The following is a 23,373-nucleotide window of genomic DNA, read 5'->3' as shown; positions in this document are numbered from 1 at the left end:
CATACACATAAATCAATGGAACAGAATTGACAGCCTAGATATAAACCCATCAACATATGGTCAATTAATATACGACAAAAGAGGCAAAAAGAGTGGGAAAAAGACAGTATCTTCAATAAACTGTGTTGGGAAAACTGGGCAGCTACATGCAAAAGAATGAAACTGGATTACTCTGGCACCATACACAAAAGTTAACTTGAAATGGATTAAAGGCCTAAATATAAGACATGAAACCATAAAACTTAGAAGAAAACACAGGCAAAAATGTATTGAATATAAGCATAAGCAATTTTTTTCTGAACACATCTCCTGGGGCAAGGGAAATAAAAGCAAAAATGAACAAGTGGGACTACATCACACTGAAAAGCTTCTGTACAGCAAAGGAAACTATCAACAAAACAAAAAGGCAGCCTACAGTATGGGAGAATACATTTGTAAATGATATATTTGATAAGAGGTTAATATCCAAAATATATAAAGAACTCATAATGACTTCACAACAAAAAACAAATAACCCAACTGAAATATGGACAAAGACCTGCACAGATATTTTTCCAAAGAAATACAGGTGGTCAACAGGCACATGAAAAGATGCTCCACATCGCTGATCATCAGGGAAACGCAAATCAAAACCACAATAAGATATTAGTTCACACTGGTCAGAAAGGCCACTATCTAAAAGTCAAAAAATAACAAGTGTTGGTGAAGATGTGGAGAAAGGGAACCCTCCTACACTGTTGGTGGTAATGCATATTGGTACAACCACTATGGAAAGCAGGATGGAATTTCCTCAAAAGAACAAAAATAGAAATACCATACAAACCAGTTAACTCCCCTTCTTGGAATTTACCCAAGGAAAACAAAAATTCTGATTTGGAAATAATATAAATGCACCCCAGTGTTTACTGCTGCATTATTTACAATAGCCAACATATGGAAGCAACCAAAGTGTCTGTCAATAAGTGAATGGATAAAGAAGATATGGTACACATGTACAATGGAATTCTATTCAGACATAAAAAAGAAAGAAATGTTGCCATTCATGATAACATGGATGGACTTACGGGGTATTATGCTAAGTGAAATAAGGTAGGTGGAGCAATACAAATACTGTATGATTTCATCTATATATGAAATCTTTAAAAAAATGAACAAAAGAGCAACAACTCATAGACACTGAGAAGTGACTAGTAGTTACCATGAGGGAGGGTTTGGGGTGGGTGGTGAAATAGGTGAAGTGGATAAAGAGGCACAAAATTTCAATCATAATATAAATTAGTCACTGAGATCTAAATACAGCATAAATATAGTCAATAGTTCTGTAAAATCTCTACATGTTGACAGATAGTAGCTACGCTAACTGGGGTGCACATTTAATAATGATGTAACTGTCAAATCACTATGTTGTATATACGTGTAACCAATATAATTTTGTATATCAACTGTACTTCAATTCTTAAAAAGCCAAAAAAGCAAAAGATAGATAATGCATTCAATGAGCTAATTATTTAGTCAAGAGGATTTGACAAATATTCAAAAGACTGTAATATCCTAGTGAAGAAAATATCATCATAAAGAAATGATAGTCTTTGATGAATGATTACGATTTTGACAGGGAGAGGTAAAGAAGGGCTTTCAGCAAAGGCAAGAAGAGTATTATCAAAGAAAATGAGGTAAGTATAGGAATGTTGACATTTGCTATTTTATTAGGTATAGAAAAATAGAAAATAAAGGTAGAAAAGTAAACTAAAGCCTAATTGAAGAGGCCTTTAAATGCCAAGATTAAATAGCAAAACTTCCATTTATAACCAGGACAATCAAAAAAAAGTTTCAAGGAAGAAGAGAGTCATTGAAAACTGAAATTGGTTTCAATATGGACAAAATATTGGAGGACAAAAAAACAATTAAGAAAATGAGGAGAGGTGCATTTTCAATAGGCTAAGGCTATAAAAGTCTGCATAATACAATTAAAAAGTAAACTCATCAAGAAAGCAGTTAAATAATGTTCAAACATTTTTATAGCAGGATAAATATTTTTTAAAATCTTTTTTTAAGTGCACACAAAACTTCATTTTTCTTAAATACTAAAAAAAGTAGTAGTGGGATATTTCTAATGTTGGCTATAATGGAATAACTGGCACCAAATGTGTCCCTTTCCCACCACAATTCACCAGAAAACTGTACAAAATATATAAAACTGTTTTCAGACACCTGAATAATTTCTGATAAATATTATAATATTTTGAAACTACATGAGGTCAAAGAACAGTTATGAGAGAGTAATAACCTGAACATTACTCAAAGGTCATATAAGCCTAGAAGATGCTCAAGATTAGAACAGAAAAGAGACTTAATTAATCATATATGGCATTCAGTAGAGCTTGAAAAAGGGTCACACCTACTAGGACTAAATTAGCTCTAGAGTAAAGGCTACTCAAGAACAATCCTACAAAGTCTAAAGACCAGCCAACCTCAAGCTGATACACAAAGAACTTAAAACTGCCTGCCAAACGAATACTCTTTTTAAAATGACAACAACACAACATTCACATCCATCAGCAAACAAAAACTGCAACACATGTATAGAAAAATATGACTCATAACCAAGACAAAAATAATAGAAAACAGATCCAGAAATGGCAGAAATGATAGAACTAACACACTTTAAAACAACAAGTTCATTAAAACAGTACTTAAGAATGTATTTCAGAATTTCTAACATGATGAATGAAAGATATTTTAAAAAGAACTCCAAGGGATGAAATCAAATTTTAAAAATTCATTGGATGGGCTTGGACAATGTAGAAAGCAAGGTCATTTAACTTAAGGCATAACAATAAAAACTGTCCAAACAGAGGCAGAGGAAAAAGAAGCTGGGAAAAAGCAAACCTGTGGAATAAAATCCAATCATCATTCATATGTATAACTGGAATCCCAAAAAAAGAGAGATGCAGAAAAAAGTTTTGAAAAAATGATGGCCTAAAAGTTTTCAAATTTGAGGAATACTATAAACATACAGATAGATCTAGGAAATTCAATGACACCACTACAGTTTAGTGGTTATAAACTCATTGAGACTTCATTTATCTGGGAAATGTTTAATCTCCCCTTAAGATTTGAAAGATAATCTTCCCAGGTAGAGGATTCTTGATTGAAGGTCCTTCATTTTCAGTACATTAAACATCTCATGCCACTCCCTTCTGGCCTGTAAAGTTTCTGCTGAGAAGTCTGCAAACAGCCTCATGGGGTTTTCCTTCTAAGTAATCTTTTTTCTCCGTGGCTGCTTACTCTCGCCTTATCCTTAATCTTTGTCATTTTAATTATTATAGATCTTGGTGTTGTCTTCCTGGGGTTTCTTTTGTTAGGGGCTCTCTGGACTTCCAAAACCTGAGTGTCTATTTCCTTCAGATTGGGGAAGTTTTCAACAATTATTTCCTCAAAGAGACTTTCTATCCCTTTGTCTCTCTCTTCTCCTTCTGGTACCCGTACTATGTGAATATTTTTTCATTTGGAGTAGTCACAGCTCTTTTTTCATTATTCTAGAGATCCATTTATCTCTCTGTTCCTCAGCTTCATTGTGTTCCTGTTCTCTAATTTCCATCTCATTGATTATCTCCTCTACTTGCAGCAATCTATTATTCATTCCATCTGTTGTATATTTCAGTTTGGCTCCTGTATTCTTCAGCTCTGAGTGGCTCTCTTTCACCTCTTCTCTTTGCTAAAGTCCTCCCTGAGATCATCAATACTTTCCTGAAAATCAGTGAACATATTTATGAGTTACTTTGAAATCTTTATCAAGATTGGTGATCTTCATTTCATTTAGCCCTCTTTCTGGTATCTTATCCTGTAGTTTTGTTTGGAATATATTCCTCTGCTTCATTTTGTCAGGGTCTCTGTGTTTCTCCCTTTGTATTAGATGGGTCTACTATGCTTTCTTATCCAGAGAGTATTGGCTTTATAAAGAAGGCATCTTGTGGTGCCCAGAAGCTTAAGACTCTTTACTTTCCAGTACCTGGTTCTCTTCTGCTGTGGAACAAAAAGTGGAACCCCATTTACTGTTGGTGAGCAATGGGTGGGGCCACCTTTCTGTCTATCTGCAGGTAGTGGTCTATCTCAGTCGAATGCAGCTGGCAGTTTGTCTCAGCTGGCCCTTTGTGATCAAAGCTATGGCTTCTGCTAGGATCATTGTGGGTGGGGCCACTCTCTGAAGCAATGGTGGGGTTACTGGATTAACAGGGTGGGCAGGAAAGTCATGAGGCTCTGAGGCAGGTGCACTACAGGTCACACAATGCCAACATGTGCCCCTGGCAGCAGTGAGTCATGCAATACCAGGCTTGGCCATCGCTGGTGAGTATGGAGTGCTCAGAGCTGGCTCCTGCAGGTCTCTATAATTGGGCTAAGACAGGGCCGAGAAAGCTGAGAAAGCCTTCTCTCCCTGCCTGCCAGGAAGCAAAGTCTAATGCTGTGTGTCTGCACGCCAGCAGTGCACTGGGAAGGCCCTCAGAACTGAGCTGCCAATGAGGTGAATGGAGTACCTGGCACTCCTGAGAGTGCCCAACCTGTTGGGCCCAAGGGAGGACTGGAAAGGTATTGTCCACCTGCCCCTTCTCTTGCAGAGAGAGCTCCATCCAACCCTTACCTCTCTGGCACTCCTCCCACTGCTGGCAAATCTGTCAAACTGCTGCCTCTGTGCTGCATCTCAGTGAGACAGGCAGAGTGTGCCTACCTTCCGCAAGTGGCTGGAGTCCACAAGTGGCTAGCATATGTTTTAATCTGAATCTATCTTCCACAAGTGGCTAGAGTCTCAGCCTCCCAAGTTGTTCCAACTTTCCCTTGTGTCCAGCCCTGCTAATCATCAGAAACCAATGCAGTGTTGACTCATGTTCTCAGAGCAGTTCTCCAGGGCCAGCTTTCAGTCAGGAGGCTATTCAAATAATCCAAGTAAGAGATAATAATGAGTTGGGCTAGGCAGTAGTGGAGGTGGTTAGGGATAGTCAGATTCAAATTGTAGATGTATTTTGATGATAGCGGTAATATAAACTACTGACAGATAAGGTATGGATGTATGAGAAAGGAGTCAGGGATGACTCCAAAGTTTTTAACATGGATGATGGACTTGTCATTAACTTAGATAGGGAAGACTAAAGATGAAACAAATTTGGGTAAAAAGATCAGTTGAGTTCTGAACATTTTAGATTTAAATACCTTTAAATATCCATATGGAGATATCAAAAACAATTGGATATATGTCTGGAATTGGGAGAAAAAAACCTTACTTACATGAAGATTTATATCATTTTTTTTGCAAAGTAAATCACCAGATATGGGGGGTTGGGGTGTGTGTGAAAAACCTTTAGAAAATAATCCATATTTGAATTTAATACATTAAAGCCTTAACACTAATGGATTTTGTTTTCTGATTAACATAAATCCATACAAGTCTGCTAGGCACTTCACACCTTTATTTTTACTTTCACATCTGAAGTACAGCAATATGGATAGATAAGGTGCGTATTTAAGATAACAACGTGAACAGACACATTCCTGGAGCTATAGCTATTTAAAAGTGACACTAGCATCAAGATACTCATTCTTATTCTGGAAAGGCTTTAAAAAACAATCACTTGTTATGAAACTAACTGCACTGCCAAATGCTTCTTAGGATCATATGTAAAAATCATCATCTCCTCTACATTTTATTGTTTTAAATCAAAGAAAGTAATGGACTTTGTGATTAGACTTAGAAGTTTGGTTTTGATGCTTATAATGATCTAAGTTCTAAAGTGAATAAAATTTCCACACTGTATCTTGTAAAGGAAAACATTTTGTGCATTACTAAAGAAATGCAAAAATGACATGTAAAAATACCAAACTTCAACCAGAATTATAACACAGGCAAGCATGCTAAATTGGTGGTTGCAATCTTTTTTAAAGAGCAAAATTTTCAGTGTGAAAGAACATTATTTCTTCCAGCTGTCTATTCATACCCAGTTCAATGTCTTTGATTATTCCCTCATGCTAGTATACACCTTTCTTCCCATCTCTTCCTTCAAACTCAGCCTCTTCCACAAAGCCTACCCTGAACCCCAGTGGTACTCAGATCTTTCCACATTCTCACAGCATTCCCCACTTCCTGTCTAGAGCACCTATGTCATTCTACCATGAATTAAACTTGGCTATTTGCATTAAAGCAGAAGCTCCTTGAGGACAGAAAATCTTAAGTCATCTTTCCCTTTCCTACAAATGCTTAACACAGTACATTACTTATCAGGTTGTAGGTACTCACTAAAGGTTTGTTCGATTAACCAATTATACATCTGACTTTCAACTAATTATCCACTTACTAAACTAAGCAAATGATCAAATTTAAAATGATTAACTTATTAAACTAAGAAAATGATCAAATAGACTGAACTCAATGGGATATATGTTTTAAAATCCTCTCATCCCTTTGAACGTACTCTTCCAGCTCTCACTTTCCTATCTCTCCCTAACATCCCACATAAATCCTGTATCTTCTCACTTTCAAGTATTGCAAAATATAGTCTAGTCCAATTTAAATCTTCAATTTCACATCTTATTCAGAGTATCCACACACCCTCACCTCAAGCCAGGCAAGAGAAATGGTCTGTTTTTTTTTCAATATTCTTCCTGGTTCGTTCACTTTTCTGCACTTCCTTACTTTCTGGTTCCTCCAGTACAGGACAGGCAGAGGAAGAGGGACAAAGGTCCTGTGTGCCCAGTTCCATGCAGGTTTGCTGCATGGTCATGAAGCAAAATGACCTGTTATCCTTGAGTAATTACTGATTAACACCTCCTCTCATTCTCAGAGGAGCCCAGTTTGGATAGCACATTTCAGGTCTTCCAGGCAAGGTGGAAAAATTTATATCAAGGAAGACTCACCCCTTCTGCCTTGCATACTTCCCAGATGTGGGGCATGTATTCTCAGGCTGACCTTCTACTATCCCACCCTCAGTCCCTTCATGTGGTAAGCAGCCCTGCCTGGATGGATGCATCAAGATAACTTAAGCCTGGTTACTTCCCATGGTGTCCACTCAGTCCACAAAAATAAACTCAGGCATTCTTACTACACCAAATGAACAAATGGTGACTATTTCTACTACTGTCCTTCATTCAACATGCCATCTCACTGTCCCTGGTTACTCTCCTCCCCTTCAAAAACAAGAAGTCTATATTCATTTTGTAGGTAACGTATGTTTTAATCTGAATTTAAAAGTGGGAATTCTCCATTTTGTGCAGTGGATATTTATTAAATGTATATGTAATTGAACAAGATGTTTGAAATATGAATAATACACTAATCTAGTAAGGCAAAATCTGTATGACTAGATGAGGAATCCTTCTCCTTCAGTGATGTATTTAGCACCTCCACTCTTTTTTTTAAATAAATTTTTACTTCACATTGAGTTCCTTAAAATGAAGGGTCCCTTATAATAGGTAAGCAGTAGGTGTAACGTAGGGGAATGTCATCTACTAGGATGATGACTAGGACTTGTTTCAGGATTTTAGCTAAAGCTCCAAAGCCAAAAATAAAAGTTAATACCTAACCTTGATTTCTAAAGAGGGATGTGGGGCTTAGTAAGAAAATAGAACTGCTGCATCCACTTCACATATATAAGAAAAATCAGAAAAGGAATATTACAAGTACCATTCAGGTGAAGAACTGTTACTGGAGCGGTCTCTGACATAGCCCTATTTCTCCCCAGAAAGACCCCTTCTTTGTTCCCAGCTTAGGATTCGGGTATGTCTACGAAAAGGGTAAATCAGTATTTAACTTCTTGTCTGGATATTTAATGAGCTACAGAATCTTGCTTCTTGATAGTGCAGTGGCATCTTCCAGACAGTTCTTGAGAGAGCATGACATACGTTTCTGGGAGTTTTGGAAAAGTTTACACATACAAAGTTATGCATACTTCTAAAGTTAAAACATACACCAATCCTATTACAGAACAATTCTACTCCCAGGTATTTAACCCAGAAAATTAAAGCATATGCCCATAAAAAGACTTATGCCAGAATTCTGTTTATTGCACCTTTAATCACAGTAAAAAGGAGAAAAATCCTATGTTCATTAACAGGATAGAGAAACAAACTGTGGTAAAATGGACTACTCAGCAACAGAACAAAACAAACCACTAATAAACACATGGATAAACCTCGAAAACATTATATTGAAGAAAAGAAGCCAGATACAAAACAGAACATACTCTGATTCCATGTGGAAATCATGTGCTCCTAGGGGACCAATGAATGATAAAGGCAAAGATCCCTTATCATTTCACTCTATGCCTCAAAAAACATAATTGGATCATTTGACTCTAAAGCCCTATTGCACAGCTGTCTTCCATTTAAAAATGCTGCTGTGCTGCTAAGGCACACAGTTTCTAACCAAGTGGCTGAATGTGTCCTTCCATTAAGATGATGGGCTGTATATATCTACTCACAAAGTCTGTAAACATGTACAGTTCTCATTTCAATGAGCTTCATAACATTGTTATCCACTGTTATAATCAACTTAGACTGTATCAGACTGCTTAAACGAATGTGTTTTATTATATATGTTACATTGTTTTGTTTTATACACAACATTACAACTCCTTTTGGGTTCCCAGACCCAATACCAGTGTATGTGGCGGTGGAGTGGGGTGTCTTGCCACACACACCACCAAGCAATTCTCAAACAGTAGCAGGGTGTCTGAGAAATCAACTCAATTCTGAGGTACTCTGCCCAGAAACAGCACCAGACTCCCCACCTAGGCTCCATCCTACAAGATTGCCCTCCCTCCATTCCCCATTCCAGATGCCAGCTGCAAGCCCCAGGCAGTACCTGTGCTTCTGACCAACCAACCAGCTAGTTTGGAGGTTCCAAATGACCTCTCACTTAGCTCTCACTAATTTCCTAAAGTGGTTCAAAAACTCAAAAAAGCATGTTACCAGTTTAATAAAGGATATCATAAAGGATACAAGTTAAGAGCTAGATGAAGAGAGACATAAGGCAAGGTCCCAAATAAAGGAGCTTCTATCCGTGTGGAGCTTGGGGACTCGCTCAGTGCCCTGTTGAAGCTTTCTGATTCCCCAAGCACAGAAGCTCTCTCCAACAGAGAAGCAGGATGCAAGAGAGAGGTGCTCTTCTCATGGGTTTTTGTGAGGGCTTCATAGTCATGATAACCAGTTCATTGGCCATTGGCTGATTCAACCTCCAGCCCCCACACTTGGGTGGGGTCCATAAGTCTCTCATTAACATGACACGACACCCATTTCACCTTTAAGGCTCTGAAGTGTTTTCAGGGCTATGAAGACCAAATATACTTGAGAAATATGTATTTGATCATCTGAATATTACATGTATTATATGTTTATAAGAAACATATATTTATATATTTCTTATCATTCATTATATCATGTTTGGTGTATACACACATGTATATATATTTATATATACCTGTAGTAGCTCACCACCCACCCTTCATATATGGATTTTGTATTATAACTCACTTACATCTGAAAATACTGTTATACAATACTATGTTAATATCAATGGCAACCCATTAGATAGCTGGAAGAATTCTAGAGTCTAAATATATCTGCAAATGTATCATCTCATTGCTTTCCAAAGAGGCTCCGTCTACAAGACCTTCTTCATCCTTCTACAAGATGAACAAGTCATTCATGTTAAAAACGATTAATCTTACAGTCCACACATAATGTATGGTGGCCTTTCTGATTACTTTTATTTCTTAATTTATCAATCACTGGAGAGAAAATGCTTCCGCATAAATTGAGCCACAAGCTGTATGACTTTCTATCTTCACACTTCTTACTCTTAAGACCTTGGGTATACCACTTAGCTTCTAGTTTCTTCATCAGAAAATTGGGTTAATTGCACTTGATTTCAAGGTGGTGGAATTAGAAATAACTTATGCAAATTGTCTTACTCAATACCTGGTATATAGGAGGTTTCAATAAATAGTGAGTAATAAACCACTCTATTCTACCAATACATCATTCTAGCACCCTTGACAATCCAAAAATACAGAATGCTCAATCTCATTATCTATCACATTTAGCATCTCATTCTCCCTTTTACATTCCACTAATTTCCCAATGTCTACAATAGTCTCACTTTCTCCATTCACAAAAAAATTACCTCCTGCTCACCTTAAAAAGCAGAAGGATCCACCTAAACAGTCACTGCTATACTAAAATGAACATAGTAATGTAAGTCTACTATATCCTTACATTAATGTTTCTTCATGTCTTTTTTGAACTCCATGAAAGACCACTATCTTTCTCATGTCCTATGAATATCATGAATAAACAGGTCCTATGTAAAACAGGGGACAAAGATGAAACTGATGAATTTCCAAGGCCTTCTAAATCCCAATGTTTTCTCATCTCAGGTATCAATCCATAAGAACTCACCACATGGAGGAGTGGAGGAAGATAAAACTAAATACTTTTGACGACTAACACAAAAAACTAGTTTTACATACCTTCACCTGCTTCTTCTCCTGATATAGTCAGATCAATTATTGGCTTAAGAACCATCTAAAAGATAAACACAGATGCTTTTTTGCAACTATGCTCTCAAATTCAAATAAACAGCACTATCCTTTCTGTAGTGAACTACCTTTTCGAACTCATTCTTATGTCTTCTCAATTTCAGTGAGAACAGGCGAATGAAGAGTAACTGCAACTTATCAAGCTATATTTATGCATTCTTCTACATGTTGTATTTTGAAGGTTTATTTATAAAAATGTGATAAACATACAAAGTGCTCTATTGGTTGTCCCCTCTCTCTTAATTGGTTTCTAGAAAACCAAACGGGATTTCTGAGTTGGATAGGTTATCAATGTTAAGTCCACATATTTTATATTAAGTATATCTTATTTATAAGGTAAAAAGGTGTTTCTGGCTTTACTTAAATACACGCATGCTTACACACAAAAACTGGTCTTTCCTAACCAAATAAATCTTCAGAGCAGTTCAATTATGGCAAAATAAATGAATACAGAATTTTATTTCAAAATCCCTAAATTCTAGAATCTAAACATCTGTTAAGAACATTCCTTTCACTCCAGATTCAAAAGTTTAAGGTATTCAAATGCTACAACATACCTGTCTTTCAGTTATAGGCACTGCTTCAAGGAAAAAATAAAAACCACGAAATCAAATCAATTTCAGATAAGCTATCATATGACTCTGATCTCTAATTTGACTTGTAAATTTGATGTGACTTCCATTATTCAGCAACCCACACAGATGGTTTTCCTAGCAGGATGGTTATGTTACTTGCACTATACTCTTGACCAAAAACATGCAAAACTGGCAGTGGTATACCGACAGAGTGAGCACTATATGCCTTGAATAAGAATTTCAAGGTAAGTCATGAGGGAATCTTTTTCTGTTTGTACATGAGCTGTATGAACTACATAAAATGTGATCCGTTTTATATTCTGGAATGCCAGTTTTGTTGAATACTAAGATGGAAAACATGCTGAAGATTCAAAGAGAAAAAAAAAATGGGATTCAGCTTTGAGAAGCCAACCACCTCATTTTCCAGAACTGCACTTAAGTCCTCTAAAACTGCTATAGACGTGTACCAAAAGCAGGAACTCTAACCAAATAATACATTGTTTTGGTTCAGAGAGTATTTTGATATTCCAGTTTTCTTGTGATTCAACAGTTCCAGAAAATACATAAGTTCATTTACAGTTACACCTGCTCACTAAATTATTTTAAGTGAATTTAATCTATTTAAGTGAATAACATGCTACCATATTACTAGGTCTGAAGATATTATTTTTTTAATTCAACTGCTCTTTAATTCTCCATAATACTGTATAGTATGATTTTCTGTTTACTACTGAGCTTAAGAGCCTACATGAAAGGATGTTTTCCTAGAAAATTCTGGGCAAGGTAGCTTTTCGCAAACAAATTTATTTTAAATACCCAGGGAGAACAAATTTCAAGAATATCCCCAAGCAAAAATTTCCATGAGAAAATCAAACTCCTTAGATTAACATTCTTAGGTTAATTTTTTTTTTGATTAAGCACATGTTTTTCTTTACTGTATTTCCCTCATAGTATGGGAACCCAACACTAAGGGTTGATAACTATGTAAGTTCCATAAATAGACAGGATCTTTAAAGCATGATTACCAAAGCAATTACCATATATCATTATGGAATGATAATACATTACACATTTCCCAAACAGATCAAATTTACTTTAACCACCCCAACCCCACAAAAAAATTCATTTTTATTTAGTCATACAGTCCTTGGAATCATAGTAGGGCTTGATGCCATACTGGTGTCACACTCTGCCAGTCATCCAAAGAATATGCCAGCTTTCTTTTTCAACTTCTTTGTCTACTAGTACATCACTGGACCCAGCAGGCAGCTCAACCAGACAATTTCAGTTAACGGATTTTGCTCTCTGTGCATAACAGATGAAAATCTTTATGAAGTATCCAGTTTGTCTTACAGCTGAGAGATCTGAACCTGCTGCAGATGTCACATCTAAATTCTTGAAGGGATTTTTATCATCAGTGTCACCTATAAAACAAGACAGTGTCACCAAAAGCAATGTTCTAGAAAACATCTATTTCAGTAATGCAAAGCTTTTCTGCATCATAACTGATTATCACTTATTTGCCCCAATTCTGGCCACTGCCTGTTCCTGTAGAGGCATGATATAAGCACAGATTTTGTATTTTTAAATGGTTGAAGTTTTTTAAAAAGACCAACATTTTGTGATATGTAAAAATTACATGAAATTCAAATTTCAACCTCCATAAATAAGGTTTTATTGGAACATAGCTACTCATTCATTTATGCATTTTTCTATGGCTGCTTTCATGCTACCATGGCAGACTTAAGTAGGTGCAAAAGAGAACATATGACCCATAAAGCCTGAAGTATTTACTATCTGGTGCTTTAAAGAAAAAGTTTGCCAACCCCTGGCCTTGAATGGATATTTAGGGGGTAGGTACTATGATACCTAGTGTCTGTCAAATGTTGCCTGAAGAACCTGACTGTAATGACCCAGCTGCTCCCCTGCCATACTTCCAACCATTCGTTTAACAGGTATTTCTCGGACAGGCCTGTCACTCCTATGCAGACATCTATAGACACCTTGCCTTCTACTCCGGCTCAGCCTTGCCTCAATCCAAGGGGTCAGTATTGCCCAAAAGCAGGAAAAGAAAAAGAACTCAACTTCAGGTCTAGTTCTTCGTTGCCCTCTTCTGTGTCCCCCAGTTCTCCTGGTTCTGGATTTTTGCATATCAACTATTCTCTGGAACAGGCTTCCTGTACTGCATACCAGTCTTAAAAGTCTGTATTTCCTGCCAGAGACCCTTGGGCAGTAGGCTGAATCACAGCATTCTTTGACTGAATTGTGCCAGATGATCACCAGTTCAGCCCCTGCTCAGACAGACATCCTGTAACATGAATTTGGGGCTCCTGTGAACAGCTTACACATCCAACACTCTCCTGGCCTCCACCACACCTCCTGATCATGACTGCCCCTAGAGTTCAGTTTTCTTTTACAAACCTCTGGCCTATAAATCTGAGTTCAACCTTCCTAACTTAGTGTCATTTTTTCTTGAACTCAGTTCATACAATAACCAAACATAAGAGCACAACAAACTATATAAATGGATTTCCCAAACTAGAACTACCCATATTAAGACATCTCTTAACTTTTTAGCAACTGCCCCAAATGGGAGTTCCTCACCTCCCCAAGCAGCATCAAAAACATCTCTTCTTCCCTTCATTAATGCTAGTTACCCCAAAGCTTCTTTACTTGCTTCATCTGACAGTGTTTCCTATCACCCTTTGCCTACTGAGTGCCTAAGAAACCTGTCTCTTCAGCATTGCTTCAGAATGCCTCTCTTTCTTCTATTAAAGCTTTAACAATCCTGTACCTTTTGTGAGGAGAAAAGGTTTTTTTTTTTTGCCTCTGTTGGACTACAATGGAGAAATGGATTTGGCTAGACTTCTAGGAGTCAGAATGTTAGTCCCCACAGGAAGATGGTAACAGTCCACAATAAGGCTATCTATGCCCATACTAGTAACGGCATTATAGAACCCATCTGTAATTCAAACTACATTGTTGCAAACAATTAATTCACTAACATGTGAATTACAAGTCTATTCTTAAGTTGCAGACTGACTGGCTAGAAAACTGCTATGAAATGTCAGGCAAACTTTACAACAGATTAGCCCAAAGTAAAGACTTCAGAAAAATTGGTAGTTTATTTTCAGCAAAATCAAATTCACTACAACCTTGAAGTAACCTGTCATGGTGAACAACTCCAAAAATACCATGAATAGGTAACAAACAAAGAGCGGTATCAAGAATGGCAGCTGACTGGAATTATCACTAACTGTATCTCAATTCTGAGTAGCAACCATATAGATAGAATCAATTTTAAATGAAAATCTTACACACACACACACACAGGAATCCCCTGCCCATTTGGGGATGACAGAGAAGTCCAGTGACATATCCTTACAACCACAAAAAAAAAAACTAGAGGCATAGAGTCCACATTCCAAAGGAATACTCAAAAGATTAAAACATTAGAACTTAACTCATTTGATGAACCTAGTCTCCTTACCTTAAAGGAACAGTTTTGGTATCAGGCCTACTTTATGTTGCCAAAAACTCAGGACTCCCAAGAGCTTTTGTTAATGTGAACTGTTAACTATCATTTTTATCATATTAGAAATTAAATGAGAAAATGTAAAGTATTAATTCATTTTAAATTTTAGAAACATATTTAATATGACAACATGCTTTATGAAAAATTAATTCCTAAACAAAAACTTAGTGATAAAAATGATACTGTTTTACAACTTCTACAAATTTCTTTCTTGTCTAACTTTATAGGAGATAACTAGATTCTCCTATCTGCTTCTACATTCAATCTGTTGTGATACGCTGTGTTGATTAAACTATGAGGGAAAGAAAAAAATAGCCCCACACAAATATGTAATGAGAAAAAAAGTTTATGTTAATATTAACAGCCTTTTCAGATAATTGTGGACATTCTTTGATATTACACCAAAACTTGGTAAGTAGTAATTTAAGGACTAGCTGTAATATGGAGCCTCATCTCACATGAACTTTTTGTATTCTGTTACTTGCTTTTTATAAGGGTCTTTTACCCATAACTATGATCACTCTGAAAGTATTGGTTCAATGAGTCATACAGATATTCCAAATCTTGACATAATTAACTAATAAACGGCATAGCAAACACTGACATGCATTAGTATCACCACCTTTCTCATCAGAAAAATCTTCTAAGTATTGGAAAGATAACAAAGGCACAGGAGATAACACAAGTTTTCCAAATTTTAATTTTCACTTGAAAGTTCAACTTTTATCAGGGACAACAAATATTGTCAGTTGTTTTCCCTAAAGTGACAGGCTCATTTTGCTCACTTTCAGGAAAATGACCATCAAATATCTAAGTCTAAATAATCATAGTTTGATAGTCAATATTTAAAGTAAAAATGATTTTACCTGCAAAATACAGCTAATTTAGTATGCAACTGAAAGAAAATCACATAACAGTTCTCCCTGAGACAACCACTGTACTCTGAATATGCAGCAAAAGGGCCTTTTTGCCTATTTCCTATCTCATCACACAATAAAGTGTACTCAAGGATCAAGTTTTAATAAAATTAATCATTTTTAAGTGAAATTGGCCTTTCCATTTTTTTTTTTTTTTTTTTTTTACTGTAAGTACAATAATCATTAGTAGAGTTTGGTGCCACCACCATTTAATACCTACAAAGGCAGCCAGTTTTGGTGCTTTAGACAGTGCTTTAGTGACAGCAAGGCAAATATCAAAGCAATGGAAAAAGCAAAAAGTTAGCATTATTGTGAATATAGTTTTAACCTCACAGACCCCCTGAAAGGGTCTCAGTGACCCCCATGGGTCTACACACCACAGTTTGAGAACTGTTGTCATATGGAAACACTGAAAGCTATGAATAAGTTGCCATCCCCAAATCCACAGTAAATATCCCCCTACATAAGAAATACATTAAACATCTGTACAACTTCTTTCATTTTAATTCACAATTAGTCCAATTTGTTCTCAACCTGAATTGGTAATTTAAGTAATAGCAGCAATTAACATTTAATGAACCCTTGCAGGTACTACGTCATTTAATCCTCATAACTCTTAGTTCTCTGATACATTCATTCAACAGTTAAGCCTCAGGTGGAGAGGGGAAGTCATTTATCCAAGGTCACAGCAACTATCAGTACTTACGGATTCATATATTACTAAGAACTTTACATACCTCATCTCATTTCTTTACAACGTTTCTATTATCCTTTTTTACCTTTTATTATTCTTTATACTTTTATAACCCATTCTATAGATGAAAACTTTGAATTTAAAAAGTCTCCTGCCCAAAGTTACCCATGCGTTGGATCACCCATATACAAATCCTAGTCTGTCTTACTCCAACAAGTACACTACGTATTCTGCTCCTCTATACACCACACATCAGTATACCCATATGTATGTAAGCAGACTGATGGTTTTAAGTCTTACATAGTTTTAAAGTAAACTGAGCAAGACTTCTATTTGGAGAGATTTTTACTAATTTTATTATCTCTGTCTTCAAATGGAACAAAATCTATTTCCTTTTAAAATAGCCTATAATATAGATAGCTCATCAATTCACAGTATTAAACACTTATCTGCACATGACAACAAATCATTTTTAAAAGATTACTCTTTTTAAAAACACCCAATACACCCAGGTAGTAGTATTCCCATATTACATGAGGAAACTGAAACTCAGAGAACACTAACTTTCCCCAAAGACATCTTATTCTGAAATGGTACAGGCTGTTGCCTGTTAGTTTGGACGGACCCTGAAACTTAAGTTCTTCAATCTCACTGCCTGCACATATTTAAGAATGTCTCGGGCAATGACCTAGGAATTGCTCACAAGGTCTGGACACACAACTTGCTGATATTAAATCCATTCTACCCAAGGCAATCAAGGTTAAATCATCTTTTAATCTCAAAGACCAAGAGGTGAAAAAGAAGCTGGTGCATGCTGAAAATAAAGATCTATGTTCTCAAGTGCTTTAAGTAAACCATTTATATGTTATGGAGAAGAAAGTAAACTTCACTTACAGAGGAGTCAGACAGCACACATCTCTGGCTGACATAACCTTGCTGCTGTTTTAAACAAAACAAAAAATGGCTAAAGGAAAATATCACAGCTACATAGGCTATCTACAGATTACACAACAGCTTTCAGATGCCAGGAGCCCAGGAATGCTGTAAACCTTAGTAAATGACAGCAGAAATCATTTTCCTAAAGCTTTTCAAAACTCGAATCAATCAGTAAAATTTTCATTTCAAGTTAGGAACTGTAAAGGTCAGAGGTTAAGCCTTAGTATTTGCTTCTATTTTAAGGACCTACACTGCAAGATGCTGCTTCATGATAAACCCTAAAGGGCACAGGGAAGAAATCAAGGTTTATCCAACTCAATTCATCCTTACAAGTTGCTATAACTCAACCCTGAGGAAGTATAAACATCTTGAGATTGGACAGAGAAGTGTGGCTTTAAATTCAAACAAACTGTATTCTCAAGGAGTCCGCACACACATTTGACATTTGACAAGAAGGTGACAAAATGGAAGGCTGTGGTATACCACCTAAAAGGGCAGGCAAGAGATGAACAATTGTACTTGCTCTTGTTGAGCAAGAATACTGTATGCTGGATTCTCTCTGTGTCAAAGGGGAAAAAAAAAAAACTATAGACCAACTTTACCTCCTTCTTTTAATGGTCCCTAGCATGACCAAAAAGAATCACAGTCTAGTAATGTTAAAGAAGCTGACAGATATATAGAAGGAAAAAAAATCAAGATTGAAGTCATGTCCCTTGACATGCATCATTTACACTAAGGATTCCCCCACTTATCTGAATTAATTTCATGTACCTCATTTCATTCAGATAATTGAAGTTTTCCTTTTAGAGTTGTAAACTGTTTACCTCAACATAATTAGGAAACTGTCCACTTAAAAATACCACTACAAAATTACCACCTCCTCCTCCCTACACATATACATTTACTCCACTATCATTAAAAGTATGAAATTTTGGCCTTCACGGAAAATTTAGTTAAAAAGCCCTCTTTAAAAAATCAGCACAATAAATTCTACAAGAAAAGTTATCGTCATTACCTTTTTAAAACAGTGTTTGCATTACTTGCTAAAGACATGGTAATTTGGTTATTCAATACATGACTACTGTTCTGAAACCAAATTAAAGGTTTAGACTACTAAAGAGTTTGATGACTTGCCTTAATACAATAACTGGGGCTGTATGGAGAACAAAATCAAAGAAGTCTCTCTTTTTTATGAGCAAGCATTTAAGGGCCTTTTAATGAGAATTTACTCTTTAGTATATAATTACTAATGAACAAAAAATTGGGCCATTAAACTCACTTCTTTATAGTGTCATAAAACTTCTTTGTGTAAGAAATATAATAAATTAATCAAACTCAAGAAAAATTGAAATATGTAACACCTAATAATACATGGTGAAAATGATATACCATTTCTTATTAAATAAATGCCCTGCTAAATGATTGATGAAACTGTTTTTAAATAGATATGCTTATAATTTAAAACAGACTCTCAAGTACTAATGATGACAATGTCTAAATTTCTTCTATGAATTCTAAGTTCCTATATGAACACTGGTTTCCCATAATGATAACTGACTTACTGTTAGGATAAATCAAATCTAATCAATATTTATTTTATCACGTGCTATGTGCCAGGAACTGACTGTACCAAGTGCTGAGGACAACGCCAGGAACAGCACAGATTCAGTCCCAACACTCAGGGTACACACTGTCTAGAAGGAAAGACAGAGAATGAACATACGTGCTATGGGAAAGTATAAAGCTACTCGATCAAATGAAACTCAAAACTGTGAGAAGATATGGGTGGAAAATCAAACACTTGAAAATAATTAGCTACTGCTAAAATTGGATAAAAATAACCATTATGTGACTCAGCTAAGAAGGCAGAGACCCCAACTATAGGGTAATCAGAAAAGGATCTCAATAATAACTGAATGAATCCAGGGTGTCCTACAGTCCCTGATGCAAATGAAAGGTTGACCCTCAAAATAGGTTCAGATTTAGTAGCCAAAGAGCCCAGTTCTTGGCTGCTCTGTCCTCAGTAACTAAGGTATCAGTCAGTGAGGGTGAGTCCTGGAGGTAGTAGCACAGTTATCTTGGCTCTGGAAGTTCTGCCCCTGTTGAAGTAGGGCCCCACCATCCACCTATGGACAAGAAGAGCTTCGTGAGAGGAGAGGGGATGGCAAGAAGAGAGAGATGGCCAAACTGTCAGAGGTCTTAACCAAGGTTCCAGATCCACAAGGGACCTAGAATACCAGAAGGAATCATACCAACAACATTTCAACTCAATGGACTTACGTAAAACTTACTAAAGAAACAACTCAAGCATGACCTTCAGGGAAAAGGACTACATACTCTTACTAATTGATGATTCTAATCTTAATTCCATCTAAAACTTTAATTAAGTATTCTAAATGCCTTATGCACACTTCATTAAAATGCTTATGACATATATTTTCAAACTCCTGACTGAAGTGTTTTTAAAAATATGTATCTCCTAGTCAAACTAAGTACATGGCAGGAGTGCAATGAGACACCGTACCTCTATGAACAACGGATGCTCAAGACACCAGAATAATTCCAGATCCCACCTCCTGAAGGCTTAAATGTATTTTCAATCTTAAAAATCAATTCAAGAACTGGGTGTACTGGACAAAACTGGCAGTGAGTAGGCCAGGAAGACAGACTGATACAAGAACCAGCAATGACAGATGTGAAATGATTTGCTCCCTATAAATTAAATGCCATTCTACTCTACGGTAAAATTGTTTTCATTAAGTGTCAGTAGAAAAAAAAATTTTGCATGTGTTTCAAAGACGTGTCCCTGTGAAGGCTATTATTTATATGACTCTATATATTCAAATAGGAACCACTCTATGGAATTGGCCCTGGATTTGCCCAAACATTACTTCCAAGGCAATTCAAGGGGTTGGAGTGCTGGTACTTTCCAAAAAATACTTGAAATTTTTCCTCAAACTTTTTTTAAGGAAAAAAGAAAAAACCTTGTTCTGATCTATTAAAGAAAGAGGAGATTAATAAAAAGAAAACACAGCAGGCTTTGTTTCTTTGGTTAGTTTTTTGTTTTTTTTCAGTATCACCAACATGAAGCACAACATATCAAAAACAGCCTAAAACTAAAGTATCATTTCAAGACAGCTTGGCAAAATACTCTGTATTCCAAGTCACGTTCCTTACCTATCTGCTAAAAAATACATCCTTATAAAGTGAAACCAAGCCTTTAAAATGTGGCCTATAGTAACAATTAGAGGGCATTCCATTCATGGTTATCAAACTTTGCTTCAGTGGAAAATTCATTTTATTTTAGCTCAACTGAGGTCTTCTTTCAAAAAATTTAAATAATGGTGTATTTTCCCAGTTTCTCAGTAACATATGTTAAACTACAAAGTTCTCAACATTAAGTTTCTTCCCCCAATTTTTCTAGAATATTTGACACCTGCTACTTCTTTCAATATTGGAATTAAGCCTAAAAGAGTATCTGATTCAACAAAAAACGGAAATGAGTTATTCCAAGTCTACAGTATCAAGATTATGACTTCCAGGAACTCTTGTTACCTTCTTAAATTTGATTAAGCCCAGCAAGACCACAAGCATTTATGTACCCACTATACTTGACACTAGGCATACACATAGCTGAGTAAGACATGGTCCATGTCTCATAAAGCCCCCATCAGGGAAAGGGCATACAAGCCAAGAAATATTTACTAAATGCCCACATTAAACACTGTGGTGTGGAAGATGCAAAATATTCACCCTGCTCAGCAAGGACTTCAAGTCTTCTGCATTAGAAGCCCAGTAAGAAAAGTGATGCTGGGGATGATGGAACTCAAATACTTCATGTGCACAGGCCCTTTCTTCCTAATGAATACCAAGATTACATACACTGTGACTCTAAATCTCTTGAAATGCCAATCTCCTGGGACTGACACAGACTGAATCAACATTCTTTAAGTGAAAATAATTACTAAATTCAAACAAATGGTACTGTTTCAATTAATAAAAGGCAAACATTTCCTAACTATAATTTGCATCATTTGTATCTAATGGGTCAAAATCACAAATGAGGGCATATATTCAGAATAAGGGGGGGGAAAAGGAAAGGAAAATAATAATTTCTTGTATTTTTAAAATATAATTAAAACAATTTTGGTACAAGAATATCCATTAGGGAAGTCTGAAGTATCTAAACGGTTTACTTAAGTCAACCAGTTCTATTCAACTCCTGTTAAATCTCTTCAAGAAACTTATTAGAAGTAACGGTGTTGGACTAAACTGTTAACGTCCCTTACAAACAGAAAATTCCGTACTTCTGTGGTCCGTAAGATTAAAATGTCAACACGGTTTCAAAACGGGAGTAAAGAAGCCATCTTAACTTCTCAAACTGATAATGCTGTAAAATCCACCGTTTCCTACCTTATCTCAGTATCATGGTTCAAATTTTACCTATTCAGTTTTCAAATCTGACAAAGAAAATTTCTTGATTCAAAAACTCCTCCAACCGTCAACACTAAAACTTGTTTCGTTAAATACAAGAGCCTAAGGAAAATATACAAATATACAATAAATGGGAGTGGGAGCTGAGAAATCTATTCCACATCAGACCTGAAATGAACTAATTAATTCAATACTGCACTTGGTATGTTGGATACCTACATGGAGCTCCGGCCATGCTTCAGCTTACCGTTAATCAGATTTACAGACTTCAATAAAATGGTTCTACTGAATTCCTTTTCAACAAAGAGCTCCTTTACCTGACCACTATGCTGAGCTTTAAAATCAAATTCAACGGCAGAACCAAGTAACCAACGCGAGCCACGCACAGGGGAGCTGCCTTCTGCAACATACCTTGTGTGGAAAATCACTATCAACTCACGTTTTCCATTTCAAACCGTGATACAGGTGGGGGGGAAAGTGTAAAGATTTGTTTAAATTCTCCCATCACTCTGCATCAAGGCTCTAATTAAAGAATTTTTTCTAAGGTAATTTAATGCAGGACAGTTACCAGAAAACTCTTAAAGTTGTATATGAGAGAGTGAGAAAAGGAAAAGGAAAAACTCCCTCGGAACTGTAGGTTAAATTAATGTACTACTGCAACTTTGCTGCGGTCGGGTACGTGGCTGACCTTCCAAGAGTTAAATTCACAGAACCTTTCCCCTCCGAACAAAGTGCCTGGATCCCAACCAAAGTTTCTGCTGGATCCTTAGAGGAGCGACTCTGCGGGGCCGCAGAGGCAGGTCGTTAGTCCCTGCGGACCAGGGAGAGTGAGCTGGGGAGGTCAGTTAAGTGAGAGCGACAGCGGGCCGGGAGCAAAGGTTCGCCTCGGGAAGCCCAGGGGCGCGCGTCGCGAGAGACTCGACCTCGGGCCCAGGGGTCGACGAGGAGACGCCCTCCACCTACTCAGGCCACCGCCGCGAACGCGGCCTCCCTTCTCCCCACGCCAGGTGACGCGCCCGCACCCGGCCCTCGCCGCCGGCGCGCCGGGCAGCGGGAAGCCGGCACACACGACGTGCAGTCCCCAGGAAAAGGAAATCAGAAAATGGCCAGCGCGTAGGAGGGCTGAAAGCGGGCAGCCAGAGGGCCCCGCGCCGGGAGAAGGGCACAAGGCGACGCAGAGAGCGCGGCGCGTGCGCCCGGGAAGCGCACCGCCCGCGCGGCCATCAGCTCCGCCCCTCAGCTCCCCACGCTGCCGCCGCCGCCGCCGATGCCCCTCTGGGAACTCCGCGCCGCGCGGCCCCGCGAGGCGGGCGCCGGGGAGGGGAGGGGCCGTGCTCCCCGCCTCCCCGCCGGCCTGCGCGGCTCCCCAGCCCGGAGCCTACTCACCTCCTCCTCCTCCTCCTCCTCCTCGTCTCTCCCTCCTGGCCACCAGCACGGCCCAGCCGGCGACGCGCTGACGCCGCGCCCCTCCCCCACGGTCGCCGCCGCCGCCCCTCCCGGACCTCTGCCTCCGCGGACTCAGAGCTCTGCGAACGCAGGCCCCGCCCCCTGACCCGCCCACGCACTCAAGGCTCCGCCCCTGCGCGGTCCGGACGCTGCGGGTGCCGGGTTCCTGACTCAGCGGCCGCTCCCAACCGCGCGGGGCCCGCCGCCTCGGGTGCAAGTCCCCGCTTCTCTCCTCACCTGCCCACTGGCGGAG

The 23,373-nt window shown here is 37.9% G+C and overlaps 1 protein-coding gene across 6 annotated transcripts in view; it reads right to left on the bottom strand.

The window, feature by feature from the left end:
- The window catches only part of GTDC1 (glycosyltransferase like domain containing 1), a 369,763-nt gene extending 346,614 nt beyond the window's left edge, over window positions 1–23,149 (bottom strand). For 2 of the 6 annotated variants that reach the window (XM_036912720.2, XM_036912733.2), the window contains exon 1: window positions 23,061–23,098. The gene's annotated coding sequence lies outside the window, so the exon portion shown is untranslated. Of the gene's footprint in view, window positions 1–23,060 lie in introns of all 6 variants that reach the window. The other 4 variants (XM_036912731.2, XM_036912734.2, XM_057505628.1 and 1 more) reach the window with 3 other exon arrangements.
- Window positions 23,150–23,373: the final 224 nt, after the last annotated feature.

This window comes from Manis pentadactyla, chromosome 8 (genome assembly GCF_030020395.1).
Source record: "Manis pentadactyla isolate mManPen7 chromosome 8, mManPen7.hap1, whole genome shotgun sequence".
NCBI classification, from domain to species: domain Eukaryota; kingdom Metazoa; phylum Chordata; class Mammalia; order Pholidota; family Manidae; genus Manis; species Manis pentadactyla.
Note: the sequence above shows the minus strand (reverse complement) of the source record. Positions and strands in the feature narration are given on the sequence as shown.